The sequence below is a fragment of the Mobula hypostoma genome, chromosome 8, assembly GCF_963921235.1.
Source record: "Mobula hypostoma chromosome 8, sMobHyp1.1, whole genome shotgun sequence".
Classification (NCBI taxonomy): Eukaryota; Metazoa; Chordata; class Chondrichthyes; order Myliobatiformes; family Myliobatidae; genus Mobula; species Mobula hypostoma.
Genome location: NC_086104.1, coordinates 17752798 through 17777332, shown reverse-complemented (window position 1 = coordinate 17777332; position 24535 = coordinate 17752798).

Here is a 24535-nt window from a genome sequence, read left to right as displayed (position 1 = left end):
GTTAAAATCGATTCTTCTACCCGCCTGAAAGCACAAGAAGAGTTTATTTGAAGTATCAGAATATCCATTGTTGATACCATGGGGCCAATCAGACGGCTACCCTATTAAAACCACTGCTTAGCTCCACATTGTTCAATACTGGGCACCGTGATAATGTAGCAGTCAGCACGATGCTATTCCAGCTCGGAGCATTCCAGAGTTCAGAGTTCAAATCTGGCACCATCTGTAAAGAGACTCTGCGCATCCTCCCCGTGGAATGCATAGGTTTTTAATCTATTTATTTATTTATTGAGATACAGCACAGAACAGGCCCTTCCGGCCCTTCGAGCCACACCACCCAGCAACCCCTGATTTAATCCCAGCCTAATCACGGGACTATTACAGTGACCAACTGACCTATCAACCAGTGCACCTTTGCAATATGGGAGGAAACTCCTGTTGTAAGGCAAGCACGTACAAACTCCTTACAGGCAGCAGTGAGAAATGAGCCCATGTTGCTGATACTGTAAAGCACTACGCCACCCTAACTTTAGGCTAGGGTTAATCAGGGCTGTGGGGTTGCTGGGGCAGTGTGGCTCGAAGGGCTGAATTGCTAAATAAAAAAACAAATTAATGCATTGAATAACCACTATGCATTGATATGGCGGACCGTGCAGCTGTTGTGAAAGTTTAGCTGCAAAAGCCCCAAATACCAAAATACTCATGGACCACATATCATAATACATTACTGTCAATCATACAGAATCAGCCTTCACTTGGGGAAAAAGTCTTCATTTTTCATTACTCTCTGACAGTCAACTGAACAGCAGTTGAGAAAAATAAATTGTGCATTCTCACTACAATCTGATTTAATTTAACACTAGTTCAGTAAAATGATTTTCCTCCCTTTTTGTTTTAATTCAGACCTAATGTTTAAGCCGATGAGAGGCACATGATTTCCATTTTCTCCTTTATATTTTAAGTACTTTTGAAGTGATTGATCGAAGATACATGGCTGACACAAACAGGAATCACAACTCCAATATCATTTTTAATGATCAAGTAAATTTGTTTTTGAAAGACTCTGTGCTGTTGAAAATGTGGTGGCTAATGCTAAGTTGGAATGGAATATGGACGGCAGCAAAAAGCATTGGGACTAATAAATGAGAAATAATCGCAAGTGTGAATCCTGTGCCAAAGAGCTCAACTCTCTATAAGCGAATTGAGAAACAATATTTACATTGAATGAATAAACCCACTGATTGATTCAATTTGTCTCCCACCTGAGGAGACTGAGGAATGCTGGGATATGCTCTGAATAGAATGGAGGCGGCTGCTGTTCCACTGGTGAGGCCTTAGGACAGGCCTCACTCCAATTGATAGAACAGTGGGAATGGGAGGCTTTGATGGGCAGCTTGAATAGCTGCAGTACAGACCTGAGTCAGCTTGCGTGGTTTGCCCTGTCTCCAACCAAGGACCTATTGCAAGCTCTGGCACCCAGAATTCATTGCTCATAACCTTCTTGAAGATTGCCCCTCTCCCACTGTGAGGAATTGGAGTCTTCCTCCAGATGTTCTGAATAAAAGGATCCTTTTCTGGTTGGCTGCCAGTGACTAGTGGTGTTCCGCAAGGGTCAGATGTGAGACCACTTCTTTTTATGCTGTATTTCAATGATTTAGATGATGGAACAGATGGCTTTGTTGCCAAGTTTGCAGATGATACAAAGATTGGTGGAGGGGCAGGTAGTGTCGAGGAAATAGGTAGTCAGCAGAAGGACTCAGACAGATCAGGAGAATGGCAAATAAAATACAATGTTGGAAAATGCATGGCCATGCACTTTGGTAGTAGAAATAAATGTGCAAACTATTTCCTAAACGGGGAGAAAATCCAAAAATCTCAGATGCAAAGGGATTTGGGAGTCCTTATGCAGAACGCCCTAAAGGTTAACTTGCAAGTTGAGTCGGTGGTGAGGAAGGCAAGTGCAATGTTAGCATTCATTTCAAGAAGTCTAGAATACAAGTGCAGGGATATGATGCTGAGGCTTTATAAGGAACTGGTGAGGTCTCACCTTGAGTATTGTGGACAGTTTTGGGCTCCTCATCTAAGAAAAGATGTGCTGGCATTGAAGACGGTTCAGGGAAGGTTCACAAGGAGGATTCCTGGTGTGAAATGGATGTCATACATGGAAAGTTTGATGGTTCTGATTCTATACTCGCAGAAATTTAGAAGGATGAGGGGTGATCTCATTGAAACCTTTCAAATGTTGAAAGGCTGAGACAGAGTAGATGAGGAAAGAATGCTTCACATGGTGGGGGAGTCTAAGACCAGAGGACACAGCCTCAGAATAGAGGAACGTCCATTTAAAACAGAGAAGCGGAGAAATTTCTTTAGCCAGAGGGTGGTGAATTTGTGGAATTTATTACCACACGCAGCTGTGGAGGCCAGGTCATTGGGTGTACTTAAGGCAGAGCTTGATTGGTTCTTGATTGAACACCGCATCAAAGGTTATGGGGAGAAGACTAGGGAGTGGGATGAGGAGAGGATTAAAAGGATCAGCCACGATTGAATGGCGAAGCAGACTCAAAGGGCCAAATGGTCTATATCTGCTCCAATGTCTTATGGTCTTATGGACTTATGGTCTAGTCCCTGGAGAGGGAACATTTTTCAGCAGCATTGAAAGAGGCTACCACTATTATGAAATATTCATTGATTTCTATATTTTTATTATCTTATGGTAATTTTTTATGTCTTGTACTGTACTGCAAGACATAAAATTTGCTGTTTTGCAGCAGCATATGTCAGTGACAAATGACATACTCCAATTCTGTTTCTAATTCACTTGTTCCTTTGGGTCAATGCCACCTCTAAGAGCAATGCCATCAATTCCATTTCAAGAGATTAAAACTCATTATCCCCCCCCCCCATGGAATATCCTCACACCCACTTACACCAGGGATAATTTAGAGGAGATAGCTAACCTCCCAACTATCACAGCAGAAAGCAGAGCACCCAGAAGAAAGGAAGAGGAGTCAACTTACCCGCCATATACATTTACCTGTAATAGGTAATTGCTGTGGATTCCAGAATCAAATAGCTTGTCATATGAAGAGCATTTGATGGCTCTGGGCCTGTACTCACCGTAATTCAGAAGAATGAAGGGTGACCTCATTGAAACCTATCAAATGGTGAAAGGACTCGACAGAGTGGATGTGGAGAGGTTGTTTCCTGTGGTGGGAGAGTATAAGACCAGAGGACACAGCTTCAGAATAGAGTGGGATGCTTTTAGAACAGAGATGAAAGCCAGAGAGTGGTGAATCTGTGGAATTCATTGCCTCAGGTGACTGTCGGGGCAAAATCATTGGGCATATTTTAGGCAGAGATTGATAGATTCTTGATTAGTCAGGGGAGAAGGCAGGAGACTGGAGCTGAGAGGGAAATTGGATCAGCCATGTTGAAATGGCAGAGCAGACTCAATGGGCCAAATGGCCTAAACCCTGCTCCTATATCTTATAGTCTTATGGAGTGTTGGAATGACATGCAATAAAAAACAACAGTATTCAACAATTCACACACATCAAAGTTGCTGGTGAACACAGCAGGCCAGGCAGCATCTCTAGGAAGAGGTACAGTCGATGTTTCGGGCCGAGACCCTTCGTCAGGACTAACTGAAAGAGGAGCTAATAAGAGATTTGAAAGTTGGAGGGGGAGGGGGAGATCCAAAATGATAGGAGAAGACAGGAGTGGGAGGGATGGAGCCAAGAGCTGGACAGGTGATTGGCAAAGGGGATATGAGAGGATCATGGGACAGGAGGCTTAGGGAGAAGGAAAAGGGGGAGGGGGGGGAAGCCCAGAGGATGGGCAAGGAGTATAGTGAGAGGGACAGAGGGAGAAAAAGGAGAGTGAGAGAAAGAATGTGTGTATATAAATAAATAACGGATGGGGTACGAGGGGGAGGTGGGGCATTAGCGGAAGTATTCAACAATTATCAAGAATAAAGAATTATATAAAAATAAAGTTAGAAGTGAGGATATGAAATAAAATATGCATAAATACATAAAATCCAGCATGTATTTACAATGTTAGCAGCATTGTAAGAAGTGGTTTAAAGAGTTCCCAGTGCAGTGAAATTGAGGGGGTAAAAGATAGAAGGGCTATCTAGAATGATTGATCAGGTTAACTGCCTGGAGGAAGAAACTTTTCAAATGATCTGAAGAAAGGCAGGCAAACTGGGGTTTGTCACCCTTCAAGCTCAAGTACTCTGCCGTGAAGAGTGAGTGAAATGAAGTTCTGGTGTTTGCCATTGCATTAATCCCCCATTTAACACACTTGGTAATTTGCCTTGCAGAGCGTCTTAACAGAAACTGCTTGAGCTGCATCACTGGTGCGTCATTAGCAAAGAAGCTGAGTGGGTTTGAATATTTTTCTCATGCTGGAACAAGGTAGTGGTGAAGGAGGTCTCAAGGACTATTGAGTAGTGGAGCTTGGTGTATATTATGTAGACACAGAATGAGGTCAGACCGACTGCTTGGAAATGAGCTGGTCCCTCATGTGTCTCGTCCCATTTCTTTGAAGTGACCTTTCTTTCCTTGTCTTTTGCCTTGTTTCTCTCACTTCATGAGTCCTTCTGTTGCCTGATCACAATATAGATGCATTTCGAGTTTATTGTTTAGTGGGAGCTGTGTAAAGTGCACCCTCGTACACAGCTGCAATTGCTCTGAACGGCCAATCCAGCCAGATGTTATTAGTGAGTCAACCACTGTCTGAGACTTCCATGTGACTTAATTTGCCTCGAGGGAGCCCAGTATTAATATTTCCACAATTTTCCCCACCTGCCTCCGGCAAGTTCCTGTCACAAAGTCAAGAAATCATTTCACTGAAATGCCAGCATTGTGAGTGGAGTTAATTAAGAATGTCTGTCCATTATTTTAAACTCCTTCCACTTCCTTATCGCTGTGCAAGGCTAAATCTGCTGCCAAAGAGACTAGTGTTGAGTAAAGATTTTCCAGATCTATATCAGTGATAAAATCATATTTCTGTGCAGTCCATTGTCTGCTCTTGTTGAATAAGAGGGAAATTTGACAGTACCATTTTGGCAACAAATCTCTTTCAATAAAATTCCTTCATGTATACTGAAAACCGGGGTTTGGGAAAACGTTAATAAATTCACTATTAATATTAATAACACACCATATTATTTTAAAACATCACTGTAAAAGGCTCGGTAGCTGACATCCTTTTTTCCAGCACATATTTAAATGTATGAGGCTGACAAAATTCTCTGCATCCTTCTAGCTGCCCAGTCACTTACCTTGGATACTGCTGCAGTGAACATGCAGTTAAGGTACCCTTAAAAACTCCAAGACTTTTTTTTAAGGTGATTCCGACACTCTTTTAGAGCACTATACTTCTTACACCACCCACCAAAGTAGAGAAACTTCTCACAGAATCATAACTATTTACAGTACAGACAGTATCGGTTCTAAGCCGGTCTGGACTAGATTGACCAATGAGCCTTGTTTCTATGCTTTAGTGCTCTATGACTCCGTTTGCAAACTTAACTCCATCCCCCCCCCCACACTTTCCTAAAGTAACTTATATTAACTACAAAGCGTAGGGATCCCAGAGCAGCTAAAACGTTCTTTATTAGTATTCTATTACAAACATAGTTCTTCTGCATGTTGGAAGCCGAACAGATATTGAACTGTCTCCAGTATCAATTTTTAAAAACTACAAAACAAATCTCTAATGATCAATATGAGTTTTTTTGTGTGGCTCTAAATATTCAATTGGCAAAGGGGAGCCTGATAAAGAATTCATGATTTCCAATTTAGCTGCATCCTATCTTCACAGACCAGTCCCGCCACATTACTGACACAATTAGTGTAACTACTTTGTTTTGAGAATTGTTATAAATGCCCAATATTTCCTTCAATGCTTTTACTGATTGAACAAATGGATTTACACAAGTTAAAATGTGTTGACCTCAATCTCTTAAATATGGTGTTTATTTTTGTGTTTTTCCTGTTTAGTAGCGGAATCCGTTTGCGTTGCTGTCCTCTGCTTGATTCCCTGCATCCCCGCTCCTGTTTCTTGTGCTCTGTGCTTGTACTCTGCTGTCTCCTTGCTAAGAATGCCTCTGCGCCTGTCAGCCTTGGTGCATCCGTTGACCTCTGTGACCGCCCTCATCCAGTCAAGACGAGTAACTCCGTGGCGTTCACACGGTGCGGAGCTGCCAGTGGATTTCTCATCCCCCTTATCTGTACTGCTCCTCCGCTTAATGTCAGCGGCAGTCTTACATTCGTCTGAAGGAGAAATGATGTCAAATCACCTTCCGACCTTAACATTTCAGGAGGCATTTTATGTACTGCTCTGTCTTCAGACTTTATCGGTTGGAAAATTGTGAATGTAGAATGTGTTGCCAGGAAGAGGATAGAAAAATATAAGCAATAAAAGCAGGAGTATACCGCTTAGTGCATCATTCTTCCCCGACCATTAAATAAGATCATATTTGGTGACCAGGTGGGATATCGAAAAACTGAGTGGGTTGCCACAGATATAATGTGATATTGTAAAGTAAACAAAGTCACCAGTAGATATGAAGTAGTCTTTCATTCGACAAAATGAGACACAGCAGGTATCATATTGAGGCCCTTTCGGAGGAAGAGGCCTGTTTGACCTAACTTTACATGACATATTATATGCTAAAGGTCAAAGGACAATTCTATATTTACAACATATCTACAATGCTTCCTTTGAATTACATATAATTTTCACACTTTCTTCGCACCCACACTCCAGATCAACATTGTCTGGTTATTCAATTTAACCTGCTGTTCACAGCTCTAGAAAACTATTGTCCAGAGCTGCATTTTAAATTTAATCTACAGTCCACGTTCAGGTCAAAAGATTGGTTACTGAAGTTAGTTGCTATACACCATAAATCCAGGACATGGTCTCATAGTGGAAAGATGTGAAGTTATTCAATTTGATGCACAAAACAGAAAAGCTGAGTATTTCTTAAATATTGACATTCAAAGAGGTCTTGTACATGAATCACTGAAACATAACATATAAAGATTGGGAAGACAAGTGGTATGACAGCTTTTATTATGAAGATTTAAGTATAGGAGCAAAAATGTCTAACTTATATATAGAGAGAGCTTTGGTGAAACCCATGTTTTCACCAAGGCCACACATGAGGATATACTTGAACAGAGAAAATGCAGTGAAGAGTTACCAGATTGGTTCCAGGGATGGTTGCTTTGCTGTTTCTGAGAGATTATGTCGTCAAGGCCTGTACTCTCTGGAGTTTAGCAGAACCTAATTGAAGCTTATAAAATTTTTACAGGGCTTAATAGGCTTGATGCGGATAGAATAATTTCCTAAATAAGGAGTCTAGAACCAGGAGTCACATAAGGTGAAATTTCTTCACAAAGAGAGTGTTAAATATCAGAATTCTATGCCTCAGAGGGCCGTTACCTTTGAGTTAATTCAAAACAGAGACTGGTGGATTTCTGGATTTTAAAGGAATCAGGAGATAAATTGGGTTAGTGCAGGAAAATAGTGATAAGGTGGAATATTACCAGGTTCTTGTTAAGTACAGGAGCAAAAAATGGCTAACTGCAACTGTGTAGGATTTTGTGAAATACACTCTCAGTGGCCATGTTATTAGGCACCTCTTGTAGCTAATAAAGTGGCCACGGAGTGAACGTTCATGGTCTTCTGCTGCTGTAGCCCATCCACTTAAAGGTTCACCACGTTGTGCATTCGGAGATGCTCTTCTGCACACCACTGTTGTAACACGCGTTGTCACCTTCCTGCCATCTTGAATCAGTCTGGCCATTTTCATCTGAATTCACGCGTTAACAAGGCATTTTTGTCCACAGAACTGCCAGTCACTGGATTTTTTTGTTTGTTTTTTGCACCACTCTCTGTAAACCCTAGAGAAGGTTGAGCATGAAAATCTCAGGAGACCAGCAGTTTTTGAGATACTCATACCACCTCATCTGGCACCAACAATCATTCCACAGTTAAAGTCAGATCATATTTTTTCCCCATTCTGATATTTGGTCTGAACAACAACTGAACCTCTTGACCATGCCTGCATGCTTTTATGCTTTGATTTGCTGCCACATGATCGGTTGATTAGATATTTGCATTAACAAGCAGGTGTACTGGTGTACCTAATAAAGGAGCCACTAAGTACTAATGGAGGAAAAAGAAGCTGAACAGTTCTATTTATTAAGTGTTAACTACTTCCACTGTAATGGTTCGTATTTCAGGCAGGTGTCCTTTGATCATAATTTCCTCATAAGTGTCTACTGATCAGATCACTTTCACAGGAGTGGGAAGTCCCCTCTGTAGAAAATGGCAATTATTAGTTTTTTCTTCAAAAAGTACCAATCAAAAGTCATCCACCTGCAACTTTTATGCTGCTTCTCTCTCTGTGGATTGCTGCCTGACCTGCTGAATATCTCCAACATGCTCTGTTTTAATTTCAGAACTCCGGCATCGGCACATTACGTTACTACAGTACATCCTTCTGTTGCTTTCTCCAGGATATATGTTTCTACTCCCTTCCCCTTGAACCCAGTTGAGCTATTCATGTCAACGGCTCTTTGTCATAGCAACAGCAAAATTCTAACCCATCCATTGGTAAAGAATTTGCTGCTGATTTCTTTCTTCATATTAGCGCTGACTTCTCAGAGTATCGTCACCCTTATCATGGAGGAGAGGCTCGTGAGTTCCTGAGATCACGAGAGTGGAGTTTAACCATTTGGTGCTTAGCTCCTGCTAGACTCACCTGTGGTGGTAAAATCAAGGGGAGGGGGTGTTCCAGAAGAAAAGTGATCCAACCAAGACCTCAGTGGTGGAGCTAGTGGAAGGTGATGACACATTATGATGTCAGTGAAGACTGCAGCCGTAAAGGATTCCCAGTCATCTTGCACTTGGGGCCCTGATCCCGATCTGTCAAGAACTGTGTGGTGGCCGTCTATACATCAGCCACCCCACATTAAACCAATTCACACTCAGACATTCTCCATTTAAGTGGATCTCCAGTTGACCTCGACAGCCACCTCAAGATCCACCGGTAGACAACCCCTTAGCAGAACGTCATACTTGACTTGAATGGTCACAGTACTATCATTACTGCTGACTACTTTAGGAGCTTGTGAAGGGTCAGCTTGACATCCAAAACTCTGACAAACTTCTATAGTTCAAAGTAAAAAAGTTCAAAGAAAATTTATTATCAGGGTATATACATGCCACGTCGCTGAGGCACATATGAGACATATACAATGCTGAGATGCTTTTTCTACAGGCATACTTAGCGAATCTATAAAACAGTAACTGTAAGCATCAGGAACTGTAAACAAACTGTGGATTAGCTGTGTGGTGGAGAGTATATTGACTGGCTGTATCACAGCCTGGTGTGGAAACACCAATGCCCTTGAATGGAAATTCCTACAATGAGTACTGGATACAGCACCGTCCATCAGGGATAACTCCCTCCCCATCATGGAGCACATCTACATGGAGTGTTGTCACAAGAAAGCATCATCCACCATCAGGGACCACCACCACCCAGGGCATGCTCTCTCCTCACTGCTGCCATCAGGAAGAAGGAAGTCCAGCCTCAGCACTCACATCCCCAGGTTCAGGAACATTTACTACTCCTCACCCATCAGGCTCCTGAACCAGAGGGGATAACTTCACTCAATTTCACTCTCCCCATCACTAAAAATTTCCCACAACCTGTGAACTCACATTCAAGGACTTCTCATCTCATGCTCTCAATATCCATTATTTGTTTATTTATTTATTTTTCATTATTTCTTTCTTCTTGTTGTCTTTCACAGTTTGTTGTCTTATACACGCTGGTCGAAGACCCAGGTTGGTGATGTTTTTTCATTGATTCTATTATGGTTAATATTCTATTATGGATTTATTGAGTATGCCCACAATAAAATGGCATACATGTACTTTAATAATAAATTTACTTTGAACTTTGAATTTTTATTCATAATGTGTCTCAGGCGTTAATCTTGAATCAGAACTGAGAGAAAAAAAAACTTTGGATGCATAAGATCATGAACAAGATATGAAATGTAGAGGCTATTTAGCTCATCATATCATTTAGCCAATCCAAAGAGGGCCAGCCAACCTATTCCTATCGGTACCAGACTCTTTGCAAAACAGATCTCAGCTTCTCAAATACACATTCAAACAGTGTTTAATTGGGATACTTGTTTCCGACTCAATGGGAAAAGTTCAGAGAAAAAGTTTTGAAGTGGTTGATAAAGGAAGGAGAGGGAGAGCAAACACCCAGGAGTATCTATGATTGTGTAGAAAACAGAAGAGATTAATTGAGTCATCAAATCCAATTACAGCCCTATCAGATTAACCATTTGTTCCTCACAGCATCTTCTCTTTTTGGATTATGTGGCCTTTTATTATTTAATCCATCCTGCCTTCCAACCTTTCACAGCTTTCCCTTTCATTTTCTCCAGTCATTTCACTTTTCTTTGTGATTCATTTTTATTTTATCCATGTCTTTTACCAGTTCTGCTGAAAAGGGGCCTTGAAAGACTAACCCTGTACTTCCCTCCACAGAAACTGCCTGACCTATTCATGTTTCCAGGATGTCCTGCTTTGGATTTTATTTATAACCTAATAATTTATCATCTTCTTTGGATCCATCCAAATGGGAGAGTTTTCCCATCTGCACAAAATCCTTCCAATCTACACACAAGAGTATGCAGATGATGGAAATCCAGAGTAACACACACAAAATGCTGGAAGAACTCAGCAGATCAGGCAGAATCTACAGAGAGAAATAAAGAGTTGACATTTCAGTCCAAGATCCTTCACCAGGACTTCGCAATCCTTACAATCTACATTGTATATGCTCCTCATGATATTGCAATACTGATCGGTTTCTGTCTCTGTCTCCCTTTTAGGCAATGGTTTCTAGACCTTTTCTATTCCCAGTTATAAAAGTCTTTACAAACAAATAAATTACAGTACTGTGCAAAAGTCTTACGTGTATATATATATATACATAGCAAGGGTACCTAAGATTTTTGTTGTACTGTAATCATTTTATGTATTGCATTGTACTGCTGCCACAAGAAAAACAGACCTCATGACATATGTGAGTGATGATAAACCTGATTTCTATTATGGAATATGAATATGAATATGGGTTTCTATTGTAGACTGAGAGTGGGAAGGGGGCAGGGAGAGGGGGGGAATCATGGTTAGGAAAAGGGGAGGGAGAGGGAAGCATCAGAGAGACATTCTTCAATGATCAATAAACCAATTAGAAACATAGAAAGCCTACAGTATAATACAGGCCCTTCGGCCCACAATGCTGTGCCGAGCATGTCCTTACTTTAGAAATACCTAGAGTTACCCATAACTCTCTATTTTTCTAAGCTCCATATACCTATCCAGGAGTCTCTTAAAAGATCCTATCGTATCTGCCTCCACCACTGTGGCCGGCAGCCCATTCCACGCACTCACCACTCCCTGTGTAAAAAACTTATCCCTCACATCTCTGCTGTACTTCCCAAGCACCTTAAAACTGCATCCTCTCATGTTAGCCATTTCAGTCCTGGGAAAAAGCCTCTGACTATCCACACGATCAATGCCTCTCATCATCTTGTACATCTCTAAAAGGTCACCTCTCATCCTCCGTCACTCCAAGGAGAAAAGGCCAAGTTCACTCAACTTATTCTCATAGGATGTACTCCCCAACGCTCTCCAGTTCTATAGTTTCCACATCCTTCCTATAGTGAGGCGACCAGAACTGAGTCCAGTACTCCAAGTGGGGTCTGACCAGGGTCCTATATAGTTGTAACATTACCTCTCAGCTCCTAAACTCAGTCCCATGATTGATGAAGGCCTATGCACTGTATGCCTTCTTACCCACAGAGTCAACCTGCACAGCAGCTTTGAGTGTCCTATGGACTCGGACCCCAAGATCCCTCTGATGCTCCACACTGCCAAGAGCCTCAGAATCAAATGACCTTGCCTGATGTCTCAGGGCTGGGTGTATCTACACCCATGCCATCCTCTGCCTGGCACTCCTTCTCTGCCACCTGACATACACCCTTCCCGTGGCCCACCACCCTCACCATTCCCAATGTCTTTTGCTCCGCCAGATTTACGAAACTCGCTCACCGCTCCACGTTGACAAATACAATACCAGGCATGGATACCCCATTCAGCTCTTCCAGCCTGGGTTGCCATCTAACAAACTATTGGCTGGTCTGATCATGGTTACCTTTCACTGCCCTTGCTGACCAAGAATTTCTCGAATTCTGCCACTGACATATTCAAACCCCCTTTGATGAAGGGAGTTCTAAAGATTCATGAACTTCTTAAACAGAAAACATGCCTTCTCATTTCTGTCCTAAAAGGCTGGCCTGCTGAAAGGCCTAGATGGGGTGTATGTGGAGAAGTTGTTTTCAATAATGGGAGTCTGGGACCAGAAGGCACAGACTCAGAATAGAAGTACTGTACGCTCCTTTAGTACAGAGATTATTTATTTATTCAGTAATACAGCGTGGAATTAGCCCTTCCAGCCCTTGAGCCACACTGCCCTAGCAACTCCTGATAAACCCTAACCGAATCACAGGACAATTCACAATGACCGATTAACCTACCCTGTTACGTCTGTGGACTGTGGCAGGAGACCGAACCATGCAGAGAAAACCTACCCACTCCACGGGGAGGACACACAGAGACACCTTACAGAATTGAACTCCAGGACACCCTGAGCAGTGCAGGCAGCTGTGGAGACCGAGTCATTTAAAAGAGAAGTCGATAAGTTTTTGATTAGTAAGTGTGTCCAAGGTTATGGGGAGTATTGTATTGTGAACAAAGTCACTGGGAAGACACTGAAGCTAATGAAAACAGAGTGTTTTATTCATCAAAATGAGACACTCTCAGTGGAAGAGGCCTGTTTGACCCAATATTACATGACATTTTGTATGCTAGAGATCAAAGGAGAATTCTGTATTTACTATGTATCTACAAAACTTCCTTTGAATTACATGTAATGTTCCACTGCTAATGTAGTGGCCTCTCTGTAATGTTTCACTGCTAAGGTAACGGTTTCTCTGTAGCAGCAATGTTTGGGTTATGACTAGAGATAACGGGGGCTTTGGAATGTGTGCTGGCCAATGAGTGGGATGTTGTTCTTTCTTGTGGATCTGAGAGCCGGGATTTTGTGGTCTTTTGCCGGGTGAGATGAGGAGGGAAGACGTGAATGGAGAGTTGGTAGACCACTGGACGAAGCAGACTTGGAGCAAGGGTCCAAGACACTTGGAGGAGGTTGATGGGGAACAAATGGACAGAGCTTCAACGTGCGCATTAGACTGTTTCATGTGAATGGGTTTTTTTTTCTTTTTTTGTTTGTTTCTTTACTAACCTATAGTCAAATTAAGAATTATAAAGCTCAAACATTTAACTGCATATTGTGGACTGTTTATTATTTCGTGCTACTGATTTGTAACAGGGGAAAACATCAAGCAGCACTCACCCAAACCAGATTCCTCAGGTTTGGCCAGGCCGGAGGCTGTCTTCCTCTAGGTTAAGCCACTAGCCGAACCGAGGGTTACAATTGTGGGGGTAACGTTCCAGGATTGATTTTGTTGGATGCTGTGTGATTACCCTGAGCATTGAACCAGTGGGGTAGATATTCGTATTCCAGATGAATTGTTAATTCACCTGTTAAGTACTGTTAAACTTGCGATTGTGGGCAGAGGTTTGATAAAATGGCGGGCGCAGCTCTAATTTTAATGCAGACCAGCACTGACGTAGCAGTGGCAGAGTGGGCTGAATCGAGTTTCCTGTAGGTGGGGGTGGAGATTTCAAAGACAGGGTTCTATCGTTTCTGAAGGGCGTTCCTGCCCCAGGGGTGAAGGCCATGTGTCAATTTGCCATCACGCTGAAGGTAGAGGGAAAGGAGGGGCAGGATCGAGCAATGGATCAATTGGGAGCTTCTGATGACGCCATTCCCCAAGTTTACTGTAACCTGACTGCTCTGAAAACAAATCAGCTGCTGGAATTAAGTTCTGGGGAAGTGGCAGCTGCTCAGCGAGATGACCCGGGCATCGGTACCATTTGGTCAGCAGTTGAAAAGGGAGATATGGCTGAGGCAGAGATGAAACATGCGGCGGTGTCTCCATTACTGAGAGGATGGCCTCGGCTGGAGTTGCGGAACCAGATCCTATACCGGATCATGTCAGCCCCGGACGGACCTTGGCGTTGCCATTTTGTTCTGCCGGAGAAGTATGGGAGGATTGCGTTGAAGTCACTTCATGATGACTCTGGACATTTGGGGGTTGAAAAGACCTATGGATTGCTCAGAGACCAGTTTTACCGGCCACGAATAAAGTCCGAGGTCGAACAATGCTTCATGTCGTGCATTCAATACATACGGAGGAAGACGCTGCCTATGCGGGCAGCTCCCTTGTCCCACCTGCAGAGTGCGGGACCCCTGGACCTGGTGTGTATGGATTTCCTATCAACAGACCTGATGCCAGCAACCCAACGTCTTAGTCATCATGGACAACTACACCAGATATGCTCAGGCTTTTCCTACCAAGGACCAGAGGGCGTCCATTGTGGCCAAAGTGTTATGGGAGAAGTATTTCATTTATTATGGCCTCCCCAAGTGGACACACAGTGATCAGAAATTGGATTTCGAGAGCAGACTTATCCATGAGTTCCTGGGCATGCTTGGAGTTGAGAAGTCAAGGACCACACCCTATCATCTGCAGGGTGATCCCCAGCCCAAGAGGTTAAATCAGACCTTGTTATACATGTTCGGGACCCTGGAGATCAGCAATAAGAGTAGGTGGAGTGAACATATTGGGCATCTGGTTCACTGTTACAACTGTACACGAAATGAAGCTACTGAGTACTCGCCATATTATCTGATGTTTGGGCACGAGGCAAGGTTGACAATTGACCTTTGTTTTGGGACAGACGAGGGTGACTTACCACTGAAGAATTATATGAAGTCTGATATGAGAAGAGAGCTGAAAAGGGACAGTGAATTAGCTGGGGTCACAGCTGCCAAGCAGAAACAAGGAAATAAGAGGAGGTATAATCAGAAAGTGAGGTTCTCCCAACTCCTACTGGGAGACCGAATCCTCGTAAGGAATTTGGGGCTACCTGGGAAATATAAGTTGGCCGACCACTGGGTGGCTACGCCCCATGTGGTGGAGAGTCAGATGCCAAACCTACCAGTTTTCCGGGTGAAACCAGAGGATGGGAATGGCCCTGTCAAGATTCTCCATCAGAACCACCTGTTGCTCCTGGATCAAGAGGTGCAGGTAGACCCAGAACCCGACTTGGAGCCTACACCTAGTAAGAGGACTCTGCGGAAATGTGAGGTGACCGCAGGGCCAACAGCAGGCAAGATTAGGCCAGCCCCGACCCCTGAGAGGGATACTGATTTGGAGGATGAGGACCTGGATGTGTGGCATATTCTTCCTTTTGCTAACTCCCCATTGATTGAGGAGGAGACTTCTAGCCCTTCTCCCACTGAGTCAGGTGAAGTGGTGGGGGGGGCTACTATCTGTGGACAGCCTGGGTTGCAGCAGCACCCTGCAAGGGATGAAACGGAGCTTGGCCACGGGACAGAGGGGTCCGAGTTGCAGGTGGACATGAGCAATAGGCCTAGCCAGGTAGACCAGAATTATCCCCAGTACTGTCTGAACCTGAAGAGTTAGGTGGGGGGTGGGGGGGAACGGAGGTCTCAGAGAATTAGGAGACCACTGGATAGCTGGCCTATGTAGCACTGCGGGAATAGAGTGTGGCCCCTACCATTTGGGGAGCTATGTCACTGCCTTCTACATCTGGATTGGACTTTTCTTTGCAGGAAGAGCGTTGGCGAATTATCTCAACGTCATGAGGACATGACTAAATCTGATGGGGGGAGAGGGTAACGCACTGTAAGGTTTAATTGCTAATGTGATGGCCTCTCTGTAATGTTCCACTGCTAAGGTAATGGTTTCTATGACTAGAGATAACGGGGGCTTTGGAATGTGCACCATCCAATGAGAGGCACGTTGTTCTTTCTTGTGGATCTGAGAGAAGGGATTTCATGGGCTTTTGTCAGGGAGAGATGAAGCGAGAAGATGTGAGTGGAGAGAGTTAGTAGACTGCCAGACGGAGTGGACCTGGAGTGAGGGTCCGAGGGTCCGCGACACTCAGAGGAGGTCGATGGGGAACGAATGGACGGAACCGTGAGCTCCAACGCACGCACTGGACTGTTTCATGTGAATGGGACTTTTTTCCTTTTTTTGTTTCTTTACTAACCTATAAACAAATTAAGAATTGTAAGGCTCAATAGTTTAATGGCATATTGTGTACTGTTTGTTATTTCATGCTACTGATTTGTAACAGGGGACACATCACGCAGTGTCCACCCAAACAAGATTTCTCAGGTTTGGCCGGGACCACAGGCTGTCTTCCCCTAGATTAAGCCACTAGCCGAACCTGAGTGTTGCATACATATAATTTTCACACCTCCTTCTTTGACTCCAGACATCCAAAACAGATGTTAATCAGCATCGTCCGGTTTTCATTTATCTGGTGTGCTCAGTTCCAGGAAATTATTGTCTAGGGCTGCATTTCAAATTTAATATACCATCCATGTTCAGGTCTAAAGATTGGTTGCAGGGTACATAATAATATTTGCTATGTACCCTAAGTTCAGAATATGCCCTAACAGGGATAAGTCAGCATAATGGGAAAACAAGATTGAATAGCAGAGAAGACACGATGAGCAGAATGGTCTAATTCTGCTCCTATGTGTTATGGTCTTATTATCTGCTATCTTCGAGAAAGAGAGACGTTCTTTTCATTTGCACCCTGTCAAAACCATCAAACCCTTCTCATCCTTTAATTCCAGCTGACATAAGCCTGGCCTGTCCGATGGTTCCTCATAAGACAGACCGCCCATTTGAGGAATTAGTTCAGTAAAACTTCTCTGGATTGCTAACACCTTCCCTTAATTAAAAAGACCAATCTTGTACATATTACTGCAGGTGAGTTCTCTCTATTATCCTAATAAACAAAGCTAAACCTCCCTACTTTTGCATTCAATTCCCACAGCAATAAACGATAACACCCTGTTAGCTTTCCTAATTATTGCAGTAAAAGCCACTCCAAAGGCGATTAATTCTGACCCTCAGAATTCTTTCAGTAATTTTTCCACCACTAATGTTGAAATTGCAGACCTGTAATTACTGGCCTTTTCCTCATGCTCTTCCTAAAAAAAGATTCACATTCACGATATTCCAGTCAGTTGGCCACATTTTGAGGCCAAAGAAAATTAATTGGAAAATCAATTTCAGAGCACAGCTGCCTGCTCCCTTGCCTCCCTGGCAGTTTGGGATATATTTCCTCCAGTCCTGGGGATCTATCTACTTTTAAGACCACTAAGACATCTCATACCTCCTATTTTTTTATTAATTTGAAAGAGATAAAGATTAACTTTATCTATCACATGCACATTAAAACATACAGTGAAAATGCATCATTTCCATCAAACCAAGTCAGCAAGAATTGTGCTGGGGGAAGCCCACAGCTGTCGCCACATAGCAGGCCCACAACTTATTAAACCTAACTTGTACATCTTTGAACGTGGGAGGAAACCAGAGCAAGTGGAGGAAACCCACGCAGTCACGGGGAGAAGAGACAAACTCCTTACAGCCAGCAGTGGAAATTGAACCCCAATTGGTGATTGATAGCACTGTGAAGCGATGCACTAACCAATACACTACAGTTGTTCCCCAAATTCACCGATGACCTTATCTATCTTTATAGTGTATACCGATGAGAGGTAATCCTTTAAAGGCATTTACTTATGGCCCCACAACAGGTTATTGGCAAAACACCTCTGAACAGCAGTGGCAATATTTACAGCTCCACCATTAGAACCTTTTACTACCCCTCTCTACAGCTAAATGTGTTTGAATTAGGGGAGAAGGAAGCTTGATAATGGAGGGAGCTGGAATGAGATTGGTTTATTGTTGTCACGTGTACAGTTAACAGCTTGTCTGGTATTTTGTTCACACAGGTCAAAATGATTTAACAGTGCACTGAGATGGTACAAAGTAAAACAACTGCAGAATGCAGAATGAAGTGTAATGCCTACAGAGTAAGTTCTGTGCAGGTAAACAGTAAGGTCCAAGATCATAACAAGGTAGATTGTGAGGTCAAGAGTCCATTCTGTTGGACTAGAAAACCATTCGATTAGATTAAAGAGAACAATGAGGGACGCTGATGCATAACGCTAACTGAAGAAGATGGTGCCCATGAACAACACAACCAAAGGCGACGTTCTGCAGACAGTTCACGAAACTATTTCTTTTCCTCCTTCTTTCAAATATGATTCTACTATGAAGCTGCGTACAATTGGAACCTGTGCTTTACATTTTGGTGGTGTGTTTTCAGGCCGATTAAGCAATCTGACACTCTGCTGTCTCTGAGGGAGATGGGTGAGGGAATTTCCAGTGGAGTGTGCGGCCTGGAGGCCAAGGAGGCTGGAGAGTGGCTCAGCAGATCTATTGAATAATAACATAACAGGATCAATAAAAGATCAAAAAGAGTGCAGAAAAGGCAACAAACTGTGCAAATACAAATATAAATAAATAGAAATAAATAATGAGACCATGAGATAACAAGGTAGAGTCCTTAAAGTGAGATAATTGGTTGTGGGAATATCTCAATGGATGGGCAAGTGAGTGTAGTTAACCTCTTCTGTTGAGGGGCATGTGGCCAAGTGGTTAAGGCATTGGACTAGCTACCTAAAGGTTCTGAGTTCGAGCCCCAGCCGAGGAAACATGTTGTGTCCTTGAGCAAGGCACTTAATCACACATTGCTCTGCGACGACACTGGTGCCAGGCTGTATGGGTCCTAATGCCCTTCCCTTGGATAACATTGGTGTCGTGGAGAGGGGAGACTTGCAGCATGGGCAACTGCTGGTCTTCCATACAACCTTGCCCAGGCCTGCGCCCTGGAGAGTGAAGACTTTCCAGGCACAGATCCATGGTCTTGCAAGTCTAAAGGATGCCTTTACTGAGGGGTAGCAACTGTTCTTCAACCTTTTGGTACAAGTCCTGAGGCTCTTGTACCTTCTACCTGATAGTAACAGAGAGAAAAGTGCATGGCCTGGGTGATGAGGATCTCTGATGATCAATGCTGCTTTCCTACAGGCCTGATATGATATTTCCTTGGATCTTGAGATAGACTAGTGTAGAAATTGCAGGGGCCCTGGCAGAAATATTTAAAATGTCCTTAGCCATAGGTATGGTGCCGGAGGACTGGAAGGTAGCTCATGTGTTCCGTTGTTTAGAAAAGGTTCCAAAAGTAAACCAGATAATTACAGGCCAGTGAGCCTGATGTCTACTACTACTACTACGTCAACTCAGGCCTAGGGGGCCGGCGTCGGGCACGATGACGAACTCTCCACATCTCCCTCTCCCTCATCAGTGTGTTCAGTTCATCTACATTAGCCGCGCCACTGTCTTCTAGGAGCGTGTTGACCATAGTTTTGGGAGGGCGCCCAGGGTTCATCCTCCCATGCTTGGGCTCCCATATGATGACTAGGCTGGCAGGTAGCTCGGGGTGGCGTAGACAGTGCCCTGCTAGTTGCAGTCTTCAGCCTGACGTCAGTAGTAGGTAAATTACTGGAAGGTGTTCTGAGAGATTGGATATACAAATATTTGGACAGCCAAGGGCTGATTAAGGATAGTCAGAATGGCTTTGTACGTGGTAGATCGTATTCAACGAATCTTGTAGAGTTTTTCGAGGAGGTTACCAAGAAAGTAGATGAAGGAAAGGCTGTGGATGTTGTCTACATGGACTTTAGTAAGGCCTTTGACAAGGTCCAACATGGGAGGTTAGTTCAGAAGGTTCAGACACTAGGTATCCATGGAGAGGTTGTAAACTGGGTTCGAAATTGGATGTGTGGGAAAAGACAGAGAGTGGTAGTGGATGATTGCTTATCGGACTGGAGGCCTGTGACTAGTGGTGTGCCTCAAGGATCTGTGCTGGGACCATTGATTTTTGTTGTCTATATCAATGATCTAGATAATAATGTGGTAAATTGGATCAGCAAGTTTGCTGATGACACTAAGATTGGAGGCATTGTGGACAGCGAGGAAGGCTTTCAAAGCTTGCAAAGGGATCTGGACCAACTGGAAAAATGGGCCAGAAAACGGCAGATGGAATTTAATGCAGACAAGTGTGAAATGTTGCATTTTGGAAGGACAAATCAAGGTAGGACATACACAGTAAATGGTAGGGCACTGAGGAGTGCAGAGGAACAAAGAGATCTGGGAGTTCAGATACATAATTCCCTGAAAGTGGCATCACAGGTAGACAGGGTTGTAAAGAAGGCTTTTGGCATCCTGGCATTCATAAATCAAAGTTTTGAGTATAGGAGTTGGGATGTTATGGGGAGGTTGTATAAGACATTGGTGAGGCCAAATTTGGAGTATTGTGTGCAGTTCTGGTCACCTAATTATAGAAAGAATATCGGTAAGATTGAAAGAGTGCAGGGATTTACTAGGATGTTGCCGGCTCTTCAGGAGTTGAGTTACAGAGAAAGATTGAACGGGTTAGGACTTTATTCCTTGGAGGGTAGAAGAATGAGGGGAGATTTGATAGAGGTTTACAAAATTATGAGGAGTACAGACAGATTAAATGTGAATGGGCTCTTTCCACTTAGATTAGGAGAGATAAATATGAGAGGACATGGCTTTAGGGTGAAAGGAGAAAGGTTTAGGGGGAACATTAGGGGAAACTTCTCCACTCAGAGAGTGGAGGGAGTGTGGATCGAGCTGCCATATGACGTAGTAAATGCAGACCCATTCTTAAGTTTTAAGAATAAATTGGATAGGTACATGAATGGGAGAGGTCTGGAGGGTTATGGACTGCATGCAGGTCAATGGGACTAGCGGAAAAATGTTTCGGCACAGACTTGAAGGGCCGAATGGCCTGTTTTCTCTGCTGTAGTGTTCTATGGTTCTAATTAAGAATTAAGATGGCAGCTTCACCAGAAAGGAGATGTGAAAGAGGTGATTGGTTCAGAAAGCAGTGGGAAGAAAAGCTGCTCTTGAGTCTGTGAGACCTGGCTTTCAAGCTCCTGTAAATTTTCTCAGAAGGTAGAAAATGCAATAGCTAGGGTTTCTCAGTAAACTATTCTGCTTCATATTTCTATTGAGTCCTGGTTCTCCTTCCTCCCTGCTATACTGGAGCAATTCACAGTGGTCAATTAACCTAGCAGCCAGCATGTCTGTGTGACTTGGGAGAAACTGAAGCCCCGGGGAAGCTCACAGAGCCACCAAGCAGGCCCCACACAGAAACAAAATAAATCAAAGCAGGAAAAGCCCATGTGGCCTCTATCACTCAATACAGTTGATCTTGTAAGTCATCCAGCTACCTCTCTGGTGCCCACATCACTTCATTCCCTGAAATGCCCAAAGATCTACCTATCTAAGCCTTGCATACATTTAGATGAGGCACTAATGAGAAGTAGATAAGAATTCTGAACATCTACAATATCGCAGTCCTCAGGGATGATCAGACTCACCCCATGATCAGTTCCAGATCTTCCAGCTTGACAAAGTTGCCTCGCAGCACCTACCCTTCAATCCCTTGGTGAACTCACCTTCTGTTCATCTGAACTCCAGAGATTCGGGGACATTTCATCTCAGAAGATCCCTCTCATCACATTCCCAGAATCATTCTTGTGAATCTTCCCAGCATCAGTGCTAAGGAAAAATTCCCTGGTTACAGAGACCAGAACTACTTGTATTTCTCACCAGAGTCCTGATAGAGTGATGCAAAACCTCCTCATTCTTATACCCCAGTCCCAATTAAGGCCAGTATACCATTTGCCTTCCTAATTGCTTGCAATACCAATATGTCTCCTGAACCAGCGCACCAAGATCCCTCTGGATGCCCCATTTGCTAGATTCTTAAATCCAACACAATAGAACAACAGAAGAGCAGAATTAGACCATTTAGCCTACTGAGTTTCCTCCACTCTTCAATTATATTGAATTTATTATCCCTTTCAACCCCGCTCTCCTCCAAGAGGACCACAACCTTGTTGTAGGGTTTGGAGGCTTGTGTGTCTCAATGACCTGGAGGACTATGTCGGCTGGAGTCAGGGCCTTGTAGAGACACCCATGCCAAACAGGTCAAAGGGTAGAAGCCAGACTAAGAGTGGTCCACCAGTCTTCCAGGTTCTGGGGTTCAGCCCCAAGCTAACAACCCTGACTGGTCCAAAAAAAATTGTTACGGAAACAGCAACGAAGAATCCTTTGATATCCGTGTGTGACTGAGGACCCTGAACCACACCTGGGGCATAGTAGAGAAGATGGCCAAGGACAGACAGAAACAGAGGAACTTCATTGCTTCAGCGCCAGCAACATAACAGGTATGTTCCTCCGAAACCCACTCTCCGGCCTTCTCCCTGTAACATTTGACATCCTTATTAATTAAAAACCTGGCATAGTAGTGTAACACTTCACAGTCCCGGCAACCTGGGTTCAGTTCACATCGCTGCCGCAAGGGGTTTGTACGTTCTCCTCCCATGACCGTGTGGGTTTCCTCCGCGGGCTCTGGTTTCCTCTCACAGTCCAAAGACATGTGGGTCAGTGGGTTAATTGGTCACATGGGTGGAATTGGGCAGTGTCAGCTCATTGGGCCAGAAGGGCCCGTTCCCGTGCTGTACCTCTAAATAAGTAAGGATAAATAAGTAACTTTCCCCTCCATATCATAAGATTCAGGGTTGTTTATTGTCATTCTTCAGCACACGAGTGTAAAGGAGACCAAAGTGATTGTTACTCTGGATCCGATGCAGCATAAAACAACACTATGCATAACAAACACAGTGAAAAGCACGATAAATGTAGATACTTAAGACTGGCTTCTATACATAGACTGATTGTATGTACAATGATTCTATATACCTAACAATCAGTTTAGGTACACCAGTGTCAGTACACACGAGACTCCAAAAGGAAATGATGAAGTTGTGGTGGTGGGATGTGCGGGATATGGGTTAGTGGGTGGAGGTGTTGACCCTCTAACCATTAACCCACACAAATTATCAAAACCCATTTAGTCAGTCAGGCTGGATAGCACAGATACTGTTGAATCTACTGACTAAAAAGTAACAATTTCTTTTTCTCTCAAAACATTCGCACGTAATAAAATATACCAATGCTTACAGTTATTGCCAACTAGCTTAGAAGCACAATATATGTTGTACATTAAACATTCCTTGTTTGAACTCTTTTCCATTGAAGAGATACATTTAAAAAAAATCACCAGGCAGACTAAATGTCTCTTATAAAGTATTATTTTTAAATCCTTTCTTCCTGGTAAGAATGGATTCAGAGGGTGTCATAAAACTGAAATTGCCAGTGACAAGCCAGCTTCTCCATAAAGGTCAGATGCAACCTCTCAGCACTTTGACTAATAAATGCTACGTTACGTATTTCGAACACTGTTACCTCCTACGCAGATGCTCTAAGCTACTCCGGAAAATGCATCGCACAATGATATTCTATAAGGAACTGCATACATGAACCAGAGGAGAGATGTTGATTTACCTTCAGAAACTCCCTGCCTAAACCTCGCTTCCTTTTTAACCCTTCTTAAACGTTCCTCTTTCTCTGCTGCTGCGATGAGGCCACACTCAGGTTGGAGGAGCAACACCTTATATTCCGTCTGGGAAGCTTCCAACCTGATGGCATGAACATTGATTTCTTGAACTTCCGGTAATTCCCCCCCCCCCCCGCCCCATTCTCCTTCACCATTCCTCACTCCTATTTCCCTCCCTCATTTTATCTCCTTACCTGCCCATCACCTCCCGCTAGTGTTCCTCCCCTTTCTTCCACGGCCTACTGTTCTCTCCTATCAGATTCCCCCTTCTCCAGCCCTTTATCTCTTTCACCAATCAGCTTCCCAGATCTTTACTTCAGCCCCACCTCCTCTTCTGGTTTCACCTATCACCTGCCACCTTGTACTTCTTCCTCCCTTCCCCCCACCTTCTTACTCCTGACGAAGGGTCTCAGTCCAAAATGTTGACTGTTTACTCTTTTCCATAGATGCTGCCCGGCCTCCAGTACTTTGTGTGTCTTGCTTTGGACTTCCAGCATCTGCCGATTTTCTTGTGTATGTGACGTTCCTCTTTTGCTCAGTTTCTGCTCGCCAGTCCTTATGTACCTCATCACTTATCATTTCTTGGTAAGTCTTCTGTGATTTTTTGACATGCTCTATTACATAAGTCATAGGATAAATGAAAGTTATTAACTGTCACCATAGTCATGTCTGGGGTGTCAGTTTGACTTTCAAAGACTCAGTAACACTGAGAATGGGAAAGGGGGGGGGATCTTCAGGGTAATGCAGAAGGAATCTGAACTGCTTTTGCCTGACCCACAACTGTCAGTACTCCACACACACTCTGTCAGAGGAGGCCTGGAAGATCAGTAGCCCAAGATGCAGATTTCTG